At 38.1% G+C, this 25,239-nt stretch overlaps 1 protein-coding gene across 14 annotated transcripts in view; it reads right to left on the bottom strand.

Annotated features, from left to right (window-relative positions):
• DENND1A (DENN domain containing 1A) overlaps window positions 1-25,239 on the bottom strand; it is a 509,324-nt gene that overhangs the window by 439,512 nt on the left and 44,573 nt on the right. The window lies entirely within an intron of this gene.

Raw genomic sequence — 25,239 nt, 5'->3', positions numbered from 1 at the left:
TCAGGAGTCGGATTGAGCCTCCAACAAGAAACTTCTGACATTTGCCCAGCCTTATTTCAGAACTGCTACAGAGCAGGGCCTTCTGTGGGGTCCTATGCACCTCCCAGTATCCTCCATTTAGAAGGTGTCTATAGTAGTCATCTTAAGACTGTCCCACCATTTCATATTGGCAGAGGTGGGAGGGAAGGGTAATTTCTCTTAGCTTATAAAGCAGAAGAACCTGTGCTTGAGAAGCTATATTTAAGGAACTGTATCTAAGGTGCCTCATCCCAATGTAGGCCTGATACAGTTAAGGGGATAGAGGGGTCTGAGCTGATGCCATAACAGCTTGAAACTTTGAGTGGTGGAGCTTGGGAGAGACTGAGCTTACATAGATTTCCATCGCAACTGGGTACACAATTGTTTGTTACCTACTCCCTCTACTGAGCTCCCATAGCTGGTCTATTTCTAATATACTTATCCCAAATATCTATAGTTACTTGTTTAGTGTTTATTTTCCTCATCAGATTTAAACTCCTTAAAAACAAAGTGTTTTATGTATTTCCTCTCCACGTATTGGTCCCTCATAGACCTGTTTGAATTCATGAGTCAGTATGTGAAGAAAGTCCAGGCTGTCAGAGAATCAGACCATGCAAATTCATGCTGATGACACCACATTGCTGGTGCACTTGTGAGCACCACTGAAACACACAGGATCAGTAAGCAATTAAAAACAAGAATCGCCAGGAGCAACTAGATGCTCAGTCAGTTGGGCATCCAACTCTTTTGATTTCAGCTCAGGTCATCATCTCAGGGTCATGAGATCGAGCCCACATCGGGCTCCATGCTGGGCTTGGAGCCTGCATGGGATCCTCTGTCTCCCACTGCTCCTTCTTCCCTCCGCCTCTCCCTCCCTCTCTCTCTCCCTCTCTCTTTCTCTCAAACAAACAAGAATGGTCACTCTATGGACTATAGCAGCATATGGAATATTGAATAGTAGGACTGAGTCTCAAGAACATCCCAAAACACTACCCTATAAACTGTGTTTTAATAGCCTGACACACTCCAAAGCATTGTCTAATCAGAGTACAACTGGTTCCAAAAAAAAAAAAACCTCCCAAAGATGATTTTCTTCATTTTAAATTTTACTGTAAATAGGTTATACACAGGGCAGGGTAGAGTTGACTCCCCAGCTGTTGTGTAGAAGAGGAAGGAGGGGTGGAGGGAGAAAATATTTCCTTTAAAACAACACTTTCGTAAAAGGCCCTGAATGGAAGACACTGAAATTATTAGTTCTAGCTAGTTTACTCTGCTAACACTCAGGTTTTTGGCAACAAATCCTTCTGTAAGGGTTTCTAAGAAATTTCTTTTTTGACACAATAAGGGCTCAATAACAGAATAAAGAAACCACTCAGTATCCCTCCAGGGCAGCACTTAGAGACAGCTTTCTACCTAGAGATGCCAGCTTCTCCACAATGCTACTGTTCCTCTCACTAGGCTGGAAAACTTCTCAGATTAAGAAGCACTTCTTTTAGATCCTTTATTATAATATGCTACTTCTAAATATTATATATTTATATATTATAATGAGCTACTTCTAAAATAAAAGTATATACCTTCACCAGGTCACTTGTATTATGTGAACATACAATTTGCCCAAAAAGGGAAACCCTGGGTGACACAAGTATCAGGCAGCAACAGCTGGGGAAAGATGGAAGTATTTACAAATCAGGTTTGAGTTTGTTACATTATCTCATTTTAAGCCTGATCATGTCTAGTACTTTTCTTCTGACAATCAGGCCTCCCGGTCTCTCTTTACAAAAATGGTTAAGTAGTGGACCTTCATTCCACCCCTGGGCTAGCTCCCCCACCCAGGAACCTGAAACTATTTCTGAACCTCAATCACAACCTTTCCAAAGAACTACTGCATGTCACAGGACCCTTGAGGTTACAACTTTACCTCTGATCAAAAAATTAAATTCAAACTGATCCAGAAAGCAAAGTGAACCAAAACACAAATGAATTGAGATATTTCATTGATTAGGCAAATGGTTAACAACACGTGTGAAGTCTGTGTCCCCTTTCCTGTCTCCCTTTCTCCTGTCTCTCCGTCAATCATATCTATATCAGCTACCTAGATAGTAGCCTACTACATGCATAGTGGTAATAAGCGCAGTGTATGGGAAAGAGAAGATAATGAACCAATTCTTGATATCCTCTAAATCTCCTTTCATCCTGCTAGGAGAAACAAGGATAAATCCCTGGAGATATTCTAGAAGTAAATATAACTATAGGTAAAATCCCACTCTAAAAAAAATACAATTATAATGTCCAGTCCTATGTAAATGGGGCTACTTTAAAAGCCTCACAAACAACTGATACTAATATTGCCTTGCTTGTTTAGACAGAACAAATCCCACTAACTGAGAAATACACTAAAACAGAAATATTTTTAAATGTCTCTTCATTTAGACACTACCTACTGAATAGGGTAATCCTTTGGGAAGGAAAGTAGGCAACACAGTTCCTGCCCTCAAGTATATATATATATGAAAAGACAGTTATAATACAATATATAGGGTACCAAGAGAAAAGTCATTTTATCAAGTCTGCATTGGGTAAGGGAGAAGGGGAAGTAAGGGTGGACAGAGAAAAGGCTAAAGGTAGCCTTCTAGAAAGGGAGTACTAGAACCAAGTACAATGCAGGGCAGCCCAGGTGGCTCAGCAGTTTAGCACCACCTTCAGTCGAGGGCATAATCCTGGAGACCCGGGATCCAGTCCCATGTCAGGCTCCCTGCATGGAGCCTGCTTCTCCCTCTGCCTTGCATCTCTGCCTCTCTTTCTCTGTGTGTGTCTCTCATAAATAAATAAATAAAATATTTTTTTTTAAAAAGGACATGCAAGTATACCAGGAAAATAAGAAGAAAAAGGATGATACAGAAAGGAGAAAGATCAAGCGCTAAGGCATGGCAGCTGAAGACATTAAAGTGATCCAGCTAGAGCACAAGGTCAATGACAGGGGCTGGTGAGAGATGAGGGAGGAGACTTCAGTTAAGTGATGAACAGCCTTGTGTGCCATGCTCAGGATTTGAGTATTACCCGACAGGTAATGTAAAGGCATTATATAGTTTAAGCAAGGGACAGGCATGATTATATCTGTTTAATAAACATATCTCACTGACAACAGGATGGGAGAAGACTCCAGCCAACAAAACCAATTAAGTGGCAATAATCCAAGAAAGAATAAGGAGGGCCAGAAATAAGATAAAGACAATAGAATTGGATGACAAGAAAAAAGAAGATAGGAAAGAGATCAAGAAATTAAATTTCTCCTTTCTCTTCCCCTCTTCCTAGTTAACAATTTAACTCTAAGGCCAAGAAACACATCCACACTTGGCAAGAAGTAGCCACAGTGGTCTAGAACAGGTTAAGAACAGTACCCACAAAAGAAGGCACCCAACATGGGGAGACAGAGTCCAAGCAGTATGAGGAAGGTGTCCTGCTGTAAGAGGCAATCCAGCATAGGGTGTCAGAACCCAAGAAAAGTAACAAGGGAATCCATACAGAGGAGGCTGACCAGTGTTTGAAGTCAGAGCACAAGCAGGGGGATGAGGGCATCCACAGGAAGCAGCTGCCTGATTGAGGTATCAGAACACCTGAGCAAGCTAAATAGACAATGCACGCAGAGGCCACTTAATAGAGGGTGTCAATTCTCGAGGAGGATGAGGACAACAACATGGAGGGAAGTGGCAGTCATGTGTGGGGTGTCAAAATCCAAGGAGAAGAAAGCATGTATAATGAAGGACCAGCCTGTCATGGTTGTCAAAGCCCAAGCTGGATGAGGCAGGCATCCAAGTAGCCGAGACAGAGTGGCATTTGGTATCAGAACCTTAACGGGGAAGGGCTTCCACGGTAGGAAGGGAGTGGTTGGTGGCAGCCATGATGAGAGAATGGTCATATACTAGAGATTAATAAAATAAGTAGATGTATGAAGTGCAATGGGAACCTGGCTGCTTGCTGCCAAAGAAGGAAGTTACTAATATACAAAGGGAGAAAACGAAAATGATCGAAATTGGAAGTATTGGTGTGAACTCACACTTTTCGACATACACAGATGGATACAGAAATACACATAGACGTAAATGTGTGCATATACACAGCACATTCTCTCCAGCTCTGCCCACTAAGGCCTGGAGATAGCAATACTCAAACACCAATGAAAACATCTACCACCCAGATTTTAATAGCACTTTCCACTAGGAGCAACAAGGACTCACTGGAGAAATGGCAACTTTCAGGCCAAAGAAAAGGAAACTAAAAAATGAGCATGGAACATCTTGTGCTAGAAAGCAAAGAAGAGCTCAGAGAATGAGGAGGACAGGTCAAAAGAGCAAAAGAGCTCCTCCAAGCTGGCTCCTACTGATCAAAGCTGGAACAGACTGAATTATGCAATTTATTCACATAATAATCTGAGTAATCCAATAACAGTGTTCAGTGAAAAAAGGAAATGATGAGTCCAAAGCCAAATAAACAAATTCAAAGTGTAATGGAATATTTGTATAATTCAAAGTACTCTCTCCAGAGCATCTGTTAATTACAAAGTGGCAAAAAGTAACTTTTCAATAAAGAAGCCTGGCAAATACTATCTTAATCATGTGATCATGTGATCATCATCAGAAACGGGACAAGTTGAAATTGTGCATTATCTGACTGATAGGCTATAATGAGAACAGCATAGCATCACTTCTAGGATTTTCCTGCCAAAGATGCCTAACCTAGGTCTGACCATAAGGAAACATCAGACCAATAAAAATGGAAGCCTGCAATCTTCAGATGTCAAGGTTGTGAAAGTCAAGGAAAACCTGAAAAGTGTTCCAGACTGAGGGAGACTAAAGAGACATAAAACTAAATTCAATATGTGGCTGTGAACGGAGTCCTTCTGCTCTACAGAACATTACTGGGACAACTGGCGAAACTCTAAGAATTAGATGTCAGTACTGTATCTATATTAATTTCCTCATTTTGATGAGTGTATTGTGGTAATCTCCTTGTTTGCAGCAAATACTCAATGAATTATTTATTTAAAGGGGAAGCCTGCAATTTATTCACAAACAGTGCAGGGGAAAACAAGTTCCTTGCTGTGTAATTACAACTTTTCTGTAACTCTGAGATTATTTAAAATGTTTTTAATAAACATTTAAAATTGAAATATTTAAAAGCTTTTTAAAAACATGAAATATTGAAGTTTAATTGGATGTAGGGTGAATCCAGGACAACTTTCAGGTTTCTGGCATGAGCAAGTGAATAGGTACTAATACCATTCAGCAAGACTGTGGAATAGAAGGAACAGTTTAGGACTGGCTTTTCAGTTTTGTTTCACTGGGTGGCCAGCAACTGGGGGCGGGAGTGGGATGGGGGGTGCAGTGTAGAAGATTGGAGGAACAAAAGTGTCTGTATTGGGGAACCTGTGGCGCATCCAGAAGCAGCACTGGCAGAGGATCCAAGCTGGCACTCAGGAGTCTGGTAAAGACCCAGACTGAGGAGCTATCAGTCAGTCTGTAGGTGATAGGAAAAAAACAAGGTATAACTAAGATCATCCTGGAAGAGTTTAAACTCCACCACATTCCAATTATAGTTTGAGATGTCTTACAGAAATACATATAGTTCAAAGGATAAAAAATACACATGTAAACAGAGAGTAAGAATAAAAGGAAAATAAAAAGAGGATAAATTAAGCCAGAGATAAAAATAACATACAAAAATACATAATACCAAATAAATACATATACAAATAATATCTTACAAAAAAATTGTATATAATTCACAGAGCTAGATGGCAAATATGGCTCTAAGGTTCTTGAGAGGCAACCCAAGGAGAATGCATAGCAAAGACAAGCCTATAAACACTGCATTTCAACACCCATTTACCATACAGTATGCGCTTCCTTTGTTAGCATTTACTAACAATATAAACCTGACATTTTCTTTATGAAAGAAAACAAGGGTATACTGTTTTCTGTTTGCTATCAAAATGGGCTTACATTTTAACATATGAATAAAACAGTTCTGATGTTCTTTCTGTCATTAAAACAAAATCTATCTATATCCATGAATGCTTTCTCTTCATTTATAGGACCTGGAACACATCAAGAATATTCACAGCAGAAACCAACATTTGCATGGGGTTTACAGTTTGAAAAGGAGTTTTATTTACTGTTCATGATCTCACTCAGTCCCCATACTATCTAGTGTAACAAGCAAGGCTAGTACAGACCTAATTTTACAGGACAGCGAATAGGTTGACAGGTTAAATTACTTATCTAAAATTACAGGGCTAACAAGTAGAAGAATTTAGACCATAATTCGGGTTTTCCGACTCCACAATTCACTCATTCATTTATTCATCTGTCCATTCAAATATTAAGTACCCCTCAGAAAACATGGCCCATTCTATACTGTTGCTGTGAAGATCAAAAAGAAGAGCACAAGGACTGTTTATACAGTGCGAAGCCTATACACATTAGCTTTTTTCAAAGCATCAGTGTCAGATTTCCTCTTTTAAAGATATCAGCCTTTCTTATATTTCTGAGAAACCAGACAGGATACGGAAATAGAAAACATGCACACACTTCAGTTGGGACATACTGGGACATATTCAGTTGGGACATATTTAGGAAGGAATGAGCTAGCTAAGCTGATGCTAGGGTAGGCAGGGGATAGATCACAGAAGACCCCGCTGGGCCTGCTAATAAGCCTGACTTGAGCTTGTAGGGATAAGAGGACATGGAAAGGTGTAAAAAGGGGAGTCCTGTGGTCTCAGCTATGCTTCTGAAAGACCCCTCAGATGACAGCACTAAACATGGGTGTGAAAGAAAGTGTCAAAGCCAGTGAAGAGGCTACTGCAATCAGCTAGGAAAAAGAGAGTAGATGCCTAAACTAGCAATGGAAGGTGGCCAATTAACTTTAAGCTAATTTTAACCTGCAACATTATGTTGTCTCTGGTCTCTAAAGCCTCTGGGGAAACTGAGGCAGGCCGCTAGGCCCTTAGAAAGAACAAATGTTAAACAATGTATACAATCCTATGATAGACACCTAAAAAAATAAAACAATCATCCCCAGGACTTTGTTTCCACAATGGAGTTCCGTAGTATAATTACTATTCTTATTAATCTACGGGGAGTCTACTTTAAAGTCATTAGTTCATTGTTTCTTTTTAATCTGAATGATTCTCATTAATTAAAGTTTTTATCAGTTACAGAATTCTCCATAGTGAAATAGAACAGCTGACTTCGGATGTATTATGCTTTAAGCAAAAACTAACACTCATTAACAAGATTACCTGTTGTGATTAAATAAATACAAACTGTTTACAAAGTTTGTAAATGAGTACAACAGCATAAAAGTAAAACTTCCCACTTAGCACAGACTTTATTTTGTTAACTCTTCGAGCACATGTAGGAAACAGGGCAATCCCTCATTTTTCACAGCTTCCCATTTCCCCCCACTGCATTGCCTAATAAACACCTCTATTTCACTCTCTGCAGCTTTAACTTCCTCAATTGTATCTGCTAATAATGCCTAAGCATGTCGAACAAAGCAGCAGCACATGAAAGAAAGCCTGTGTCCTCTGCTTTCCAGTACTCACGTGGCACAGCAGAGTTCCTAATGGTGAATCAGGTCGTAAAAGTTGTACATATTATGAAGTCTCTAGATGGCTATTTTGTGGCATTAATTATATTTACAGAAAGCTCTGAACAAATCTTCAGTAAGTGTCGCAATTAATTTAGGGAGCCATGAAAAGTACACAAAGGGTATCAGCGATAGTCACAAGAGAGGAAGGAGTTTCATCTGGCCTTAAACTAAGTTCATGTCTCCTCTGGAAAGAGTCAGACCAGACCCTTTTTTTTCTTTTTTAAACTTGGAAGGGATCTTCAAAGGTAATCCAGTCAAATGCCTATGGCCCCCACGTCAAGGGTAAAAACCTCCTGGAAGACCCTGCCTGCCCAAGGCTTGCTTATGAAGCCTATTCCGCCACCTCAATTTATTTAAGAAAGAAATCTCCTTCCCATATTCAGGTTTCGACGTGGCAGTTAATTTCGGTCTGCAGTTAAAAGGCACTATAGCTGTCAGTCAGATCGTTCACCCGGCTCTCTCCTGAAAAGAAAAACTGACAGATCACAGGAGCTTTCTTTTGTAAACCAATTCTGGAACTTTCATGCTTCTTATTTGTTAGGTTAAAGGTTAAATTGCTGACCTGTGCCCTCCTGCTTAGCGGCCTTCCCCTTTTTCTGTAAAGCTTTATTTGGGGGCTGTATTTACATGGATTAGTCCCTTTTCACGCTAAGAAGGAATCTGTTCACAGCCAAAGCCTTAGTTCTGGTTGTACAAAAAGCAGCCACAATTATTCACCACCAGACAATGACCATATTGTGGATTTACAAAAAACCCACCCCAGCCATGGAAAGATCTGTTCTTGCTGCACAAAACAATAGAAGAAAAATCTTATCAAGCATTCAAGAGAAAGCAAACAAAGCAAGCCCACTGTGAACTTGATGAAGATGTCAAGCTCCTTTAAAATATATATATATAAATCAACAAAGAGGGGTTTTCTTGTAAAGTCTTGGGAGTGAGACTTTTTCTACTCTGAGTTTCCCTTTCTGGTTAAACACAGTCAGTAGCAGCAAGACATTGACAGCCAAGACCAGCAAAAGCTGCCATTTTCTAAGCACGCTTACAGACACTTTTCTAAATGCACAATGCAAAGAGGCTTTCCTTTCCAAATATGCCCAGTGCAAATGCTAGGCAAAGCATTTTCAGGCTACTCCCTAACTGCACAAGCTCTTTTGGCAAAGGCAAAATTCTCATCCCAATCTCTAAGGAATGAACCAGGCTGCACCTCCCCAAATCCTAACTTACTAATTTATTTAAGGGGGAAAAAATAATAATAATAATAAATAGGCTTTTGGGTTTAATTAAACCAGAGTTCCAAAAAGATTTCTTTATCTGACACCCATGAAGTGTTGCACATACCCTGTTTCTTTGGGGTGAGTTTGAATGACAGTCCCAAGTCACAGAAACAAACATTCACTGGGAACATTTTCTGTAAGGTGAGGACTTCACAGCTGCTACAAAAGCTAACTCCAGTCCAGGACACAGCTGTCTTAGCAAGGCAGAAGAGCAAATACAAAGAATTTCTCTCACCAACCAGTCTTTTAGGTAGATGGTTTCTATTCTCTTTAAGCTAAAATGGCCTAAATCCACCAATGGCCCTCAAGATAAGAAAGTAAAAACCAATGAGAGAAGCGTGCATTAAGAACAACCCAAGAATCTCTAAAATCTAATTTTTTAAAGTCATTATATTTTAATTCATGATCGAGTAAAATACTAACATAATACTTTTTTTGTAATCTCAGAAAAAATGGCTCAATTAAAGGCTTCTTACAAATTGTAGACTTAGAAAAACATTTCCCTCAGTAACAGTTTATCTTTGACAAAGCCCTCCTCAGCCTTCTCTGTTCCTCTACCTGCCTCTCCTTCTCCCCAATCCCTCCCTTTCCCCCACAGCCAAAAAAAAAAAAAAAAAAAAAAAAAAAAGAAGAAGAAGAAGAAAGAAGAAGAAGAAGGAGAAGAAGGAGGCAATACCAAAGATTTGGTCACAAAAGTCTATAAACTTGCAAGTAGTATGGTCTTATTTTAAAAGGGGCTGAATTTACATGTATAATTAATCAAACTGTAAGACTTTGATAGAGCCTTCAAAATTTAATGAAAACATTTATGACAAACATGGTGCTTTCTCATTTAAAACTATACACCAGTCACAACTATGTCCAATGGGAATATTCAAAACTTTAAGCCAGGATTGTGATAGAGGTGATTTTATCTGCTCTATTTCACACTTCCTGTAATATTTTGTATTTTTTTAATACTATTTTTTAGCATGGTAATTAGTGCCATGAAAATGAGACAATTCTGGCCAGTGGCCCTGCTCAGATGACTGTGACAACTGCACAAAGCATTTCCAAGCCAAGCCAATGCACATTGTCTCAGGAGTTTGCTTACTTTGAATTAGGAAATTTATGATCCCGGAGAAAATTAGGATGGCACTACAAGGACCAGAACACAAAGTAGGAAGTACTTAAACTCTTCACCAACTTCTAGGAGGAACAAGATTAGGGCACAAGCTACACTCAGAGCTGATTCAAATGTAAATGTTCTGCTTCCTCTCAAACAATGATAAACTCCCTCAGAGTTAATAGTTTCTCCCTAAGAGATTCATCTCTCTTTTCAACTTAGAGGTATGTTTTGGCAAAAAGGAAGAAACACATGGAGGAGCTTAAAGCAAAACCTTTTAAATTCTTTGTCATAAAAGCTGCGGAGTAAACTACATTTCCTTTACTAATCCTTCGAACCCTTGTTAAACTTGAGTGCGCTGACAACCTTGCCACTGCAATCACATTTTGGTTTCTAACAAGTTAAAGAAAATACTCTGGCTGTACTAAATTGTATTACCATCTTCCTTGAACACTAAGTGAGAATTTATGCTGCCTTCAAAAACTGTTGAAAGAGACACTCCCTAGGGAGAAATAACTTTTGGCACATTGCACAGAAAGCTAAAGTTACAGAAGCAGGCTAAAATATCTCTTCCACCACACATATTTTCATTCTTTCCCTTTCACATACACATGCCTGCTCACTCACTCACTCACCAACACGTAAACACAAAAACACGCTATGTCCTCTGTGGGAAGCAGATTATGGGCACGGGAATGAACGGTCTTCGAAGGTCATACTCTGGAAAACTTTTAAATTAAGCATAGGAGATGTTTGAGGGTTTTTTAATGTAGGGTTTCCATGTTTTTAAAAATACATTAGCAAAACTCCACATCGCGTCACCAAATACACACACAACCATTTATCAGAGACTCTATAGTTCTCCGAACTACAAAAAATAACATAGGTGTTCTTTTGTGTCAGAAGGCTAAGAAAGGAAAACAAGGATTTGATATGACAAAAGAAAGAAAACTAACAAGGCACTATTAGCGATTTTGCTGCTAGTATTTTAGGCCTCACAGCAACTCTAAGCATTATCAAACTCACATTTGCAATTGAGGAAACTCAGCAAAAAGGATGCAGAACTTCCCAAAGGCCAGACTGCTATTAGTTATGGCCAAAATGCAGATGCCAGAGCCAGTGCTGCCACTAACCCCACTGCTCCTCCTGAAGGAAAGGGTGGGTAAAGAGCTTTTAGTGAGACAACTTCCCATGATGCCAGACCACCAGGCAGTTTCCCAGGGGTGGCAGAAAAAGCCTAAAATGCAAAAAGTATGGGCTGCCGCTGAGGCCTTGGGTAAATGCCTCATTGTACTCTGGGAAGTCTGATGGACACTTACTAAATGAAGAGGAAAAGGCATTCCTCGCCTAGTAAGCCGAATGTGAGTGAGCCTTCCTTTAAACTTTACATCCTGAGCACATCTGCTCACAGAAAAAGCAGAAAAAGCTCTTCCAGAAAAAATTGCTGGAGAAAACTGTAAGATACCTCTTGCTTCTAACATAAATGCCCTCCCCTAGTTCTATCCAAGAATTTCCATTAAAAAAAACAAAATATAGCAAAATGAAAAGCCATTAATCTGCTGGAAATGAGATATTAGTCTACAAAAAAAATGCAGAGACTAATCAAAATATAAAGGTCCACAGCAACCAATTGGAAGTTTGTCAATTCACTTGTCCAACAAATATGTCCAACACATATTTTTATTACTATGCACCACTCACTGCTCTAGGTGCTGGGGACAGATCAGTGAATTAAGTAAACGAAGATCTCTGCCTTGCCGAACTGTCAGGCTGAGCATAATCGTATGGGGTCACTTCAAACTGATCATAATCTGACTAAAAATCTTATTTTTTTGTTAATAAAAAAAAAAAAGAATTCCTCCAGAGCTTGGCAAATGCTTTGCCTTCTGTCTGTAATCCCCTTCTCATTTCCACCCTCCCAGCACCTATCACACAACAGGCTTATAATAAATATTGCCAGAGGGATGAAGTGTGATATAAAAATATCTTCCTAAGCAAAGAGGAGGAAATGTAGCAGTGGTCAGCCCTAAAAGTCTCAACTTAAATTGGTCTAGACCTGAGCTTTTATGCTGCATCAGAGAAGCCCAAATAAAACCTGAGTCAACTCAATCTCTATTCCACAAACACAAGAGAAATTAGGTCATCTTGTTCCAGGGTCCACACCAGGGATTAAAAACTTTTTAAAAACCTACACCAGACTTGCCAGGGCTGCTGGAGGCAAGAATGAAACCTAGTCAAGCCTCCCAGAGGCCCTGGGCCTAGGACTACCTTAAATCTGGCTCTATGCCCGGATATTAAGCATACAGAAGGAAAGAACTCAAAATAGGAACAGGTGACAATACCCCAGCTCAGACCCCCAATGATGCTCACCTGCTAATGTGAAGATTCAAAACAAATCCAACTTATTTTTCTTTAATGAAAGTTCAAACATTAAAGTACCTCATCAAAGAGGTACTTTGCCATGTCCCATGTTGAATTCTTTCATTTACTTTTTCTCATTTAATCTGTACAATCACATTGAGATACTCTTCCAATCAATGCCATTTTATGGTTTAAGAAACTAAAACAAGGAGAGAGATTAAGTAATGTGCCCAAAATCACACAGGGATTTAAGGCATAAGTGGTAGAGCTGAAATGTGAGTCCAGAAGATCTGATTCTACAAATCATGCTCTTAGCTAGATTTTGCTAATTATATGCTTGAAATTTGGTGAGAGGGGGGTAGGGGGTGGTAACACTCCAATTAACCAAAATATTTAGTAGGAAGAAGGAATAAGTTAAATGCTCTGCTTAGCTGATTTTCTACTTCACTGTCAGCCATGATGAAAAGATTTTTCATTTCAGTCTTTGTAGAAAATCTTTCCCAAATACTTCTGTCAATTTTTCTTTCATATAAATACAACCTTAAAAAACTAATAAAACTCTCAATGTTTTAGAAACCAATTCTATCATTCTGAGTATTAGTGATGATCACTGCTGAAGATAGAGAACTGGGCTGAATATACACTAACTATACACCATATTCCAGAAATGGGCTGCTTTAGTAAGTCCCTGATACCAGCTTATTTTCTTGGCATCTGGCTTTTCTCACGAGAAGACAATTTAAATAAAAAAACTAGTAACTGAGGATTGATCATTTTTTTTTGTTAAAGTTTAACTGTAACATATAAGTGGAGGAAAATATACATATAAGTTGATCATTTGAAATTATCCATGTATCCAAAGTATGCTTTTCTGGAAACACAGAACTAATCCTACAGTTTCTGAAAGAGAAAAATTGATCATTCAGTTTTCTTTTCATCAAGTTTCAATCTTCATCTCACTATTATTCTAGTATTTGGACCCTTTCAAAAAGGAATTTAAGCTAATTCTATTGGAAGGAAGATTTAATCTCTTAACAAAATCACAACTGCAGGAAGTTTTGTTGTTTGGTTTGGAGTTGGGTTTTTTTGTTTTTCACTTAAAGATAATGGTTAATTAAGTCACCATAAGAATGCCTAAGTTGTACCAGTTTCTGTGTTAGGCATTTAAATACATATTGTCTTTAACTTACAAAACAACCTGCCAAATAGATAGAAGTCCCATTTTAACAATGGCCAAGCTAGAATTCAGTTTAATAAGTTCCCCACGGTCAAACAATTAGTGAGTAGCAGAAGAAATCTAATTTCAAAACCTACAGTCTTTCCATTAGGTTGTTTTTATTACAAATTATCCATGAAGATACTTAATGACATTGTTATAATCTAGACAGCAATTCATCTGCATGTATTTTCTCTTCAAATACGGCTTTGTCATAGCATAAAATTCTAATGCCTATGAACACATTAAAGGTAAGAAAACTGTCTTTAAATCAAGCAACTTATTATAGTTTCCTGCTGGGCAAAGCAAGCTCATAGTGAAATCTTCAGTAAAGCTTTCTTTTTCTAATGAAAGCCTTTCAGCACACTGCCTGCTTTCAATGTAACAAAAAGAAGGAAATGCAAAATGTGTTGTGAAATAATACCAAAAGAAGTTCAAAAGCTAGCATACAATTTCCTAAAGGTTTAAAAAAAAAAAAAGTGTCCTAAGCATTTAAAACATGAGGTCTAGTTCCTGTTTTATGGAGATTACACTCCACTTTTCAGAGTCCAGCACAGTGTTGAACTTAATGTAAGTGCTCAAATAATAAGTGATTAAGGAACTCTAAAAATTAGATGTATAGATACTAAGATCTCAGTCACAGACTCCTGGGAAATCAGGCTCATATGACAATTTTTGAGGAAGCTGAAAACCTATACTTCTAAGTACTGAAACATTTTGGTTGTAAATCTTTCCAAGTTAGATTATACATCTCACTGCTTTTTTGAAAAGAATATTTTGAATAAAACATTTTCTTGATGACTGCAATGGACATCTGTTTTGGCTGCTTAGCATCCATTCTCCCTTCTTCTGCTAACAGCACCAGATTTTCTCTGCAAAACTACCCTGCCCTACTCTCAGGCTATAGAATCCAGGTGGCACTGAACAGGCCCCCACACACATACTCCCTCATCACCCAATCAACTTCTCAGAGTCTCTCCCTCCTCCCAAAACTTGGTGATTGCTTCATAGATCATCCTACGACTCAAACTGGGCCTACTGCAATCACCTCTGGGACTATGACTCAAAATAATGTAAGCCCCTCTTTCTTTTTCCATTTGGATGACTAAATTGGTAGAATATAAACTTGGATTTGCCAGTAGCCATCTTTGCTATTATATAGGCAGCACTTGCCCAGAAATGAACTCAACACAAGAGACTGAAAACCAAGAGATAAAGAGATGACAAATCTCTGAAAACGTAAGTAGAACACCTAGATCTAGCAAAACCAAAAGCCAGTTTTACCACCACAGTACTCAGTATTAAAAAACAATAAATCCCCTCTTTTACTCAAGCTAGATTTCATTGGGTTTCTGCCACTTACGAAAAAAATTCTGACTAATACAATGATATAATGATCAACATGATCACTAACCATGCTGAGCAATTTAGAAAAAAAAAAAAAAAAAAAAAAAATCCTCAGAGCAAACCAAAGCATGTAGGGCATAAGCAAAGGGCTTTCCATGAATAAAAGATTTAAGTTTAAATGCATGGATCCTGAGAAATCTACTTTGGCTAGTTACTTTTACTTCCCATTTTTCAGCTGTGTGTTAGCTTGATAACAATTGCTGAATAGCAGAGTTCTGTGCAGACATGAACTCTTGACTTAAAAATAACAGAACTTAAAATAATAGCTACTTAGGTATAAATCTAACCAAAAAAATGTACAAGAACTACACAAGGGAAACTACAAAACTCTGATGAATAAAATCAAAGAAATAAATAGAGAAATATAGGGGCACCTGGGTAGCACAGCTGGTTGAGCATCTGACTCTTGGTTTTGACTAAGGTCATGATCTCAGGGTTGTGAGATGAAGCTCTGCATCAAGCTCCATGCTCCCTCAATATGGAGTCCACTTGAGATTTTCTCTCCCCCTCCCTCTGCCCATCTTGCTCATGCTCTCTCTTGCTCTCTCTCTAAACTAAATCTTTTTTTAAAAATGGAGAAATATTATGTTTATGAATAAGAAGACTCAATAATGTCAAGATGACAGTTCATTGTAAATTGATCTATAGATACAATATAATCACAATCAAAATATCAGCAAGTTATTTTGTGGATACTGACAAACTGAGTCTAAAGTATAGGAAGAGGCAAAAGACCCAGAAGAGTAAACACAGTATTAAGGAGAAAAGCAAATTTTGAAAGACTGACACTAACAGACTTCAAGAATTACTATAATGCTACAGTAACCAACATAGGATGGTACCAGTGAAAGAATAAACAGATCAGGGACGCTTGGGTGGTTCAGTGGTTGAGCATCTGCCTTCAGCTTAGGACATGATCCTGGGGTCCTGGGATCGAGTCCTGCATCAGGCTCACCTCAAGGACTCTGCTTCTCCCTCTGCCTATGTCTCTGCCTCTCTCTGTGTGTCTCTCATGAACAAATAAAATCTTTAAAAAAAAAGTAGATCAATAGAGAACTTCCAAAAATAGACCCATACATAGTATCTGATCTTTGCCAAAAGAAACAAGATCGTCTTCCCAACAAAATTTACCAAAATAACTGAACATCCACATGCAATCAAGTGAATCTACACACAGACCTTCCTTACACCCCTCACAAAAGTTAACTAAAAATGGATCATAGATCAAAATATAAAACACAAAGGTATAAAACTCCTAGAGAAAACATAGGAAAAAATCTAGATGACGCTGAGTATGGCGATCTCTTTTTAGATATACCACCACACGCGTGATCCATGAAAGAAATAACTCATAATCTGGAATTCTATTAAAATTAAAAACCTCTGTTCTACCAAAGACAATGCCAAGAGAATGAGGGGACAAGCCACAAACTGGGAGCAAAAATTTGCAAAAGATACACTTGATAAAGGATTGTTATCTAAAATATACAAAGAACTCTTAAAACTCAATGAAAAAACAACCCAATTTTTAAAAATGGGCCTAAGACCTTAACAGATACCTCACCAAACAAGATATACAGATGGCAAATCAGAATATGAAAAAAATGCTCCATGTTTGTCCTCAGGAAAATGCAAATTAAAACAATGAGATAACCAAAACATAAATATTAGAATGACCAAAATCCAAAATACTGACAACATCAAACACTGGTGAAGATATGGAGCACTAGGAACTCTCATTCAGTGCTAGTGGGAATATGAAATGGTAGGGCTACTTTGAAGACAACTTCTCAAAGCACTAAACCTTCTCTAAAATAATATTTTTTAAAACAAATAACAAATAACAGCTCCCACTTATTAAGAACTTTCCATGTCCCATACTCTGCATTCCTATTTAATCTTTCAACTAAGTGAAGTAAGTACTATTAAGGCCTCCATTTTATAGTTGAACAAAATGACACTCAAATAGTCATTTTGGGGATCCCTGGGTGGCGCAGCGGTTTGGCGCCTGCCTTTGGCCCAGGGCGCGATCTTGGAGACCCGGGATCGAATCCCACGTCGGGCTCCTGGTGCATGGAGCCTGCTTCTCCCTCTGCCTGTGTCTCTGCCTCTCTCTCTCTCTCTCTCTGTATGTGACTATCATAAATAAATAAAAATTAAAAAAATATATTAAAAAAAAAAAAAACAAATAGTCATTTTGAGGGAACTAAAATATATATCAACAAACCTGCTGCTCACATGGATTTTATGGATTAGTAGATCAATGAATTGCTGGTCCACCTAGAGGGCCCAAGGTCTTACACTGTGAACCATAAGTACAGCAAGAAGAACCACATTGCCATGAATTACCAAGAATCACGACTCTCCTATATTATAATTTATACCCAGATGGCCCCTAAATTGTGCACTTTAGGAAGAAATCTGGAATCAACTTCAAATAACTAAATATATGAGAATATATGGCTCACTTTCTGTTACTTTTTAAGAACAGCAATTCAGTCATTCTCATAACCAATTTAGAGCATCAGCATAGTGTAATAAAAAGCACAAGCTTCAAGCAACAATACACAAGGTAAAATTGAAAATGTGATCTCAATAGGAATACAGATGGGGTTCAAAGACACAATATGTTCTATTTCCCAAGTTGAATGATAGATATGTGCATTTTTGTTTATTCTTTAAGCTGTATATACACATATAATTTGTGTTAACTGGCTTTTCATAAGCCGGTTTGAAGAATAAAGAGTAGACTTCAAATTCCAACTCTATCCTTTGGACAAGTCGCTTCCGATCTCTAAGCTTTAATCACTCAGTGCTTATTGAGGGCCTACTATAATGCCAGATACTGTTCTAGCTATTGGAATTTCAGGTACAAGAAAGATCATTTCTACCCTCATGGAACCCTATTTTTCTTACCTATATAATTGAGCTAATACCTCTTACTTCATTAGGCAGTGGGCAGAATCTTGATTACAATGAGCTCTCACTAGGCTCAACTATAATTCAAAGAAATATTTTAATGATCCTAAAACATAAAGCACATTACAATTCTCAAAGGCATCCCTTTTCAAAATGAGCTTAAAAAGTACAGTGAGGGGAGCTTGAGTGGCTCAGTCATTAAGCGTCTGACTTCAGCTCAGGTCACCATCTCCGGGTTCTGGTATCAAGCTCCAAGTCAAGCTCCCTGCTCAGCAGGGAGTCTGCTTGTTCCTCTCCCTCTGCCCTTCCCCTCACCCCACACCCCACACTCCGACTCATGCTCACACTCTCTCTCAAATAAACAAAAACTTAAAAAAAAAAAAAAAAAGGTACAGTGAGAGGAGGTTCCATCCCTCTGTCCCAAATACATTATTTTCAAACAGGCAATATCAAGTACTTAGAGTCAGGAAAAATTATAATAAAGATTTTTAAGTAATCCATGTCTTTTGAGTGAGTGGTAATTCATCCCTACACTACTGCAAATCGTGGGTCATGCCTTAATACTCCATAAAATGGATTCACTTTCACTGGAAAATACAAGAGAAGAAAAATAAAAGCTAAAGTAATCACGCTGACTCATTTAAAAGAAACAAACTATAAGAAATCCTTACACAGTTCCTGAATGAAAACTGCCTCTCCTCTGATTTTCTAGATAATCCTGATTTTTCCTTCCCTCACAATATCTGATTTTTCTAACTACTGCACATGCAAGTAACATTAGGCAGTCATTTTCAGAATGATAGCATGAGAATGAAGTCAAAATCCTGAATCTTGGGACGCCTGTATGGCTCAGCGGTTAAGTGCCTGCCTTTGGCTCAGAGCGTAATCCTGGGGTCCCGGGATGGAGTCCCACATCGGGCTCCCTGCATGGAGCCTGCTTCTCTCTCTGCCTCTCTCTCTCTCTGTCTCTCATGAATAAATAAAATCTTAAAAAAAAAATGGTGCAATTGTACGACCTTGTGAGTATCCTAGAAACACTGATTTGTATACTTTAAAAGAGTGGATTTTATAGCATGTGCACTGCCCCTTAATAAATAATTTACTTTAAAAAAAAAATCCTGAATCTTCAAACTTGGTGGTTGTCCCATCTGGGCAAGCAAATTAACCTTTCTGAGCCTCAGTTTCCTCAAAAATATGACCCATTTTAAAGGGTCAAAATGTTACAAGGCAATATTAAGAAAACTCATAGTAAGGACTCAATAAAAGCCACTTTATCACCATTCTTCAAAAGTTTGCTGTGATTATCTTATTGAAAAGATAATAAATTTAGTTAATACCTCTAATACTTTAATCTGAAGTAAAACAATTCTCAAAAGGCTTTTTCCCCCTCTATCCCACTTCTAAAGAGCCAACATAATTTTTTTTTTTTTTTTTAAGATTTTACTTATTTGAGAGAGGAAGAAAGCATGCATGCAAAGGAGCACAAGTGGGGCAAGAGGGAGAGGGAGAAGCAGACTGCCTGCTGAGCAGGAAGCCCAGCTTGATCCCAGGACCCTGAGATCATGACCTAAGCCAAAAGCAGCCACTTAACTGACTGAGCCACCCAGGTGCCCCGTTTTTATTTTTTAAGTCAATTTTTAAAAATATCTTTAAAAAAAAAAATCTAGTCATGTTGAGCATCCACTGTGGTCACAGATCCAAGCGAAGTTTGTAGAATTAAGTCCTACAAAGTGAAGGATCAAATTTAGAATGTAACAAATCTGGCTCTCAATTCTTTTTTTTTTTTTTTAAGATTTTATTTATTTATTAATTAGAGACACACAGGGGTGGGGAGCAGAGAAACAGGCAGAGGGAGAAGCAGGCTCCATACAGGGAGCCCAACAAGGGACTCGATCCTGGGACTCCAGGATCATGCCCTGGGCCGAAGGCAGGCACTAAACCGCTGAGCCACCCAGGGATCCCCTGGCTCTCAATTCTTTCAATTAGGTGAGACTCGGTTTTCATGACACCGCTGATCCATTTAAAAGAGATATGAAAGTAAGGGTGTGTGTTTAAGTTACTGATTATAGCTGAAAACCCCAGCTACCCAAAGCATCATGTTGTGAGCATTCCTTCCAGAGTTCTCACGACAATTTCTTCCCTTGACTATCCACTCCTTGTTACTGAGTGGCACTGAGCTATTGCAGTAAGACACTGGGCAGGGAGCTGATGCCAGAGGAAGCTGGAAGGTAGACTGGCCTTTGGAACCTGATGCTAATGCAAGTCTCCCAGTGCTCAGTGGCTGACCAAGCAGAGTGCCCACAGCAGGCTCCGAAATGCCAGCTGTAATGAGAAACTTGTGCTGGAAATGCATTCCAGAGTTTCAGCATGGCCAGTACCATCTGATCATGGGACTGGCAGGCTCATCCTTCTCGCAAGAGCACCCTCTTCTGAGACCTTCAGTCAGACAGGCTGAACTCAGCTTTGGGAGCTTTCACAACTTAAGACAACTCTATTAGTTTTCTAGGATCCCCATGTCAAGGTGGGTTCTTGAACAAATACATAAATTAGAGTATATAAAATGGAATGCGGCCCCAAAATCATAAATGTTAAGAATAAAGTAGATCAAATATCTACTCAAAACGTCCCAACTTTTCAAAACTACATACTTAAATAACAAGCACTATACACAGATAGGTTTGCTTGCATTGTTTAGGAGAATTCTAGAAACAATCTAAAGATCCAATTGTAAGTAAATATTGCTCATAAACATGATGTAATAATTCATAACAACTGAAATAATTTTCACAAAGCTATATTAATTTTAGGAAAATCTTAATGATTTGGGGGAGAGAGCAAGGAAAACACCTAGCAGAAGTTCAGGGGAAAAGCTTATGTTTATAGAAAATACATATATATATAAACTTATATATTTTTTATTTACATACACTTACATGCAAAAGACAAGGAAATAAATATACCAAAACATTAATAGTGTTTATTGCTGAGTGATGATTTTTCTCTTTGTGATTTTTCAAAAATTTTTAAATTGTATACATACTCAAAAACTAATCTGAAAACAAGCTACTAAAAATTTAAATAGAAACAAAACACAAATCAGGATAATGTGTTGATATGTACTTAAATAACTTGAGGACATTTTTAGGGTTTTTTTTTTTTAATTTACAATGAGAATATAACATACCACATTATAAGAAAAATTGTAAGACTGAAACTCCCACAGAAGTTTATAGAATAAAATGTATACTAAATCCCCCAATTAAAGACCCGTAAAGTAGTTTCAGTGCTTTCTAACCCACCTTCTCACAGCAGGGAACTAATCCCTCTGGGGGATGCAAACAAACTTCAAAGAGAAGATTATGCCCAGACACTAGTACTGTATGGTGTAAGGTTTATACCTAAGTTTGCTCAGATACTTTGACAGAGATCAGAGATGCAGATCAAGGAACAAAGACTAATCTTAAGGCAGATTTCTTGCAATCATTTAAAAAGGCAAAAATAATGCATTCAATAATATCCGAAAAAGGCAAATATAAGTTTAATTAAAAACAAGAAGGTTGTAGAAGTAGACAAAAGGGACCTAAAATCAAATACAAAGTGACAACTTATTTCTTGGTAATAACAACTAGGAAATTTCAAACTCCCAAAGAAAGCAAGCAGCACCAGGAGTTCAGTTGTGTACCCAAATCTTCCTGGCACAGTGTTTCCAAGGTGTCCCATTCAGTGTCTGATGTCTTGATACACTAAGTGGAGCTGACAGATCATATGTCCCTTCCATGGAGGTCATGGAATGCTCTTCAGAATACAGTACACAGCTTATAATACAGGTCTTCGGTAATGGAAACATTAGAAGTAGTTGAGGGTAAAAGAACTGTTTTTAAAGTCTAGTATTATTTCTTACTGGCCTTTCTCATATCTGTCATATTTTTGTGAGGTAATTTTATTTATTTATTTTTTTTTTGGTAATTTTATTTTTAAAGTATGATTTAGAAGTACCTGATCTTTTTTTTTTTTTTAAGATTTTATTATTTAAGTAATCTCTATACCAACATGGGGTTCAAACTTTACTACCCCGAGATCAAGAGATGCACGCTCTACCAACTGACCCAGCCAGGTGCACCTAGAAGTACATGATCATTTTTTTTAAGATTTTATTTATTTATGTAAGAGGGGGAGGGAAAGGGGCAGAGGCAGAAGCAGATTCTCCAGTGAGTAGGGAGCCCAATGCTAGGCTCAATCGCAGGCCCCTGGGAACATGACCTGAGCTGAAGCAGACTTAACCGACTGAGCCACCCAGGTGCCCCTGATCATTTTATTAAAATGTTTCAAGTAAAGGAATAGCGGATCCCAGTAATTCAGCTTTAGTTTCCCAGTTGTGTTCTTAAGTAGGCTCCATACTCAATGTGGGGCTTGAACTCACAACCCTGAGACCAAGATTCATGTGCTCTAGAGACTGAGCCATCCAGGTGCCCCTGTTTAGTTTCCCAATTTTTAAATTAGCTAATCTACCAAAAAATAAAATCCTTAATAAAGACCTAAATGCAAAAGGCAAAACCATAAATTTCTTAGAGAAAAACTATCTTCTTTCCGTGGTATAGGAAACTATTAGCCAATTTTACTACATTAAAATCAAGAAGTTATGATCAAAAGTAACAAAGACAGTAAAGGACAAACCATACAGTGGAAGAAGATATTTGTAATACACACAGGTAATTAGTATCCATACTCTAATCTTACAAGTCAACGAGGAAAAGGTAGAAAAATCAGTAAGAAAAATTAGCAAGAGATTTGAACAGGCACTTTAAAAAAGAAGCTATTCAAGAGGCCAATAAGCAAAGGTGCTTGGTCTCATTAGTCATCAGGACAATGCAAGTAAAAAGGAGATACTGCTATATAACCATCAGGTTGGCAAAAAATCAACAAATCTAATTCTAACTGAAGTTGTAAAGCAATAAGGACTATCAAACACCGCTGGAGGGAGTGTAGCCTAGCACAATTTTGAAAAACAGTTTAGCATGATCCAGTAATCAAGTATGACATCCCAAGGAAATGTACATTTAAGTGCACCAGGATTTACATATAAGGAAGGATTACAGCAGCATTGCTTCTAATAGCCCAAAACTGCAAACAACTTCAAGTGTTTTCAACAGTAGAATAGATAAATTGTAACATAATCCTACAGCAATGAAAATGACTACAGCTACATACAACACGCAGAACCCCTACAAACATAACCTTGAGCAAAAAAAGCAGCAAAACTGCACAAAGAATAATTCTGTTTCTATAAAATTCAGAAACAGGCACTAAATTATATTTTTCAAGGAGGTATACTTATGTCATAAAACTATAAAGAAAAATGATTATCATAAAAGCCAGGATAGTAGTTACCTCTGGAGAACGGAAAGGAGGGACCCTCTGAAGTGCCAACCAAATCCACTTCCACCACTTACAGGGCCTCAGCAGGAGTACAAATAGAGGCCCTCATACCATATGTGTAAATATTTGAAAGACATGAAACAAGCTTATAAACTATTAAATAAAATATGTTCTATCCTCCTATCATGACAAATATACCTTTATCACTACCTGAAAAGCCAGATTCATGCAAAGAATTCTGGATTCCCTAGAGTTCCATGCTGAAATATGGTGGTCCAGGGAGAACTGGCCACTGGCCCACCACCCATTGCCCTCTTCTCCAATCCGACACTGCCAAGAACCTCACACAAGCATGCAGTCACTTCCACTCATAAGTCCAAACTCCATTCCACACCCTACTCTCCACAAATAGCCACACTTAAGCCATCCCTTATATACACCAGCAGCCCTGTCCACCCTTAGAAGGACAGACTCCAGGAAAAGGACTCACAGAGGCTCTGGAAACAAGCTCAGGGCCACGTGAACAAGAAATTCTGAGATAATAGGTATAGTATAGCATGGAAAGGTTCAGGTTCTAAGTAGACATGTGCCAGGCCCCAGAGACTCTGCCCCACGGAAAAGGGCCAAAGCAGGGCCCGTTAAAGCACAAGGCCAGGGCAGGAAACCCTCCAGCAGTAACAGTATTTTCTTAGACCCAGACAACAATATATTCCTTAGCCTGGATAGCAGTAACATGGGCACTCACTTGATAATTGTTAAACTACACATATGAGCTCCATGTACTTTTTTTCCTCACAAATAAGGGATAGACATCATGTGCCTGCTGATATTATACACAATATCACAGAGACCTCTGCCAAAAATCCATAACCCAAATCTAATCATGAGGATATAATTCGATCCAAATCTAGAGACCTTCTACAAGAAAAGAGACCTAAATTCTTTAAAAATGTGTCGTCATAAAAGGTAGAGAAAGGCTGTGAAACTATTCCTTACTGAAAAAAAACATTAAATGGGCCACATGATGCTGAGTTGGATTCTGGATCAGAAAGGAAAATGCGATAAAGGATACTATGGGAAAACTGATTAAACATGGACAACTGACATTTAATTACATGAACATTAAATTCTCTTATTTCAATGGTAAGAAAATTCTTAGGAGATATATTCTGAAGTATTTAGTGGTAAACGGTCAGTAGGTCTGCAACTTATTCTCAAATGGCTCAGCAAAAATAATATATACATATAGGGTGATAAAGCAAATATGGTAAATGGGTAACAATTGATGAATCTAAGGAAAGGGCATATGCACTTGACCATTCTTATAACTTTCAGATTCTCAATAAAGGTAGCTATTTTATGAGTATTACGGTCTGACAATGAAATAGAAAATATTGCATAGCCAATTAAGAGCATAACTACCAGTGGAATTCTGATTACCCCACAATACTAATCCAAGTAAATTCTCTCTCCCTAAACACCAAGTAATACACACAACTGCTTGTGTGTGTGGACCAAGAGTTGTTCTTTGGCATACCTCTGGCAAACGTATCACTCTCTTAGTTTCCAAAGAAAAGAACACTAGGTTATGGGGTTATTTTTTTCTCATTAACCAAGAAGGAATTTAGGTTGAGAATATACTCAGCCTATGCAAGATACTCTAACCTTATCTAAGATCCTGTTGTCCAGTAATACAGATCCAAATTAGTCCAAAAGCTAAAGACAAAGGAGGTGTTTCCTTCAACTAATTTCCAACTTTTTTTTTTAACCAGCAGACTGTAAATTTACTACATTAAGTCCATTTCAAACATCTCCTTCCAGTTGAGTGGCAGAGAGTTCCCTTTATATTATTTTGCAACTTAATTCTAAGCCTTCCTCATTAGCAAGGTGACAATATTTCATGCCAAACA

The sequence above is a fragment of the Canis lupus genome, chromosome 9 (assembly GCF_011100685.1).
Source record: "Canis lupus familiaris isolate Mischka breed German Shepherd chromosome 9, alternate assembly UU_Cfam_GSD_1.0, whole genome shotgun sequence".
Classification (NCBI taxonomy): Eukaryota; Metazoa; Chordata; class Mammalia; order Carnivora; family Canidae; genus Canis; species Canis lupus.
Note: the sequence above shows the minus strand (reverse complement) of the source record. Positions and strands in the feature narration are given on the sequence as shown.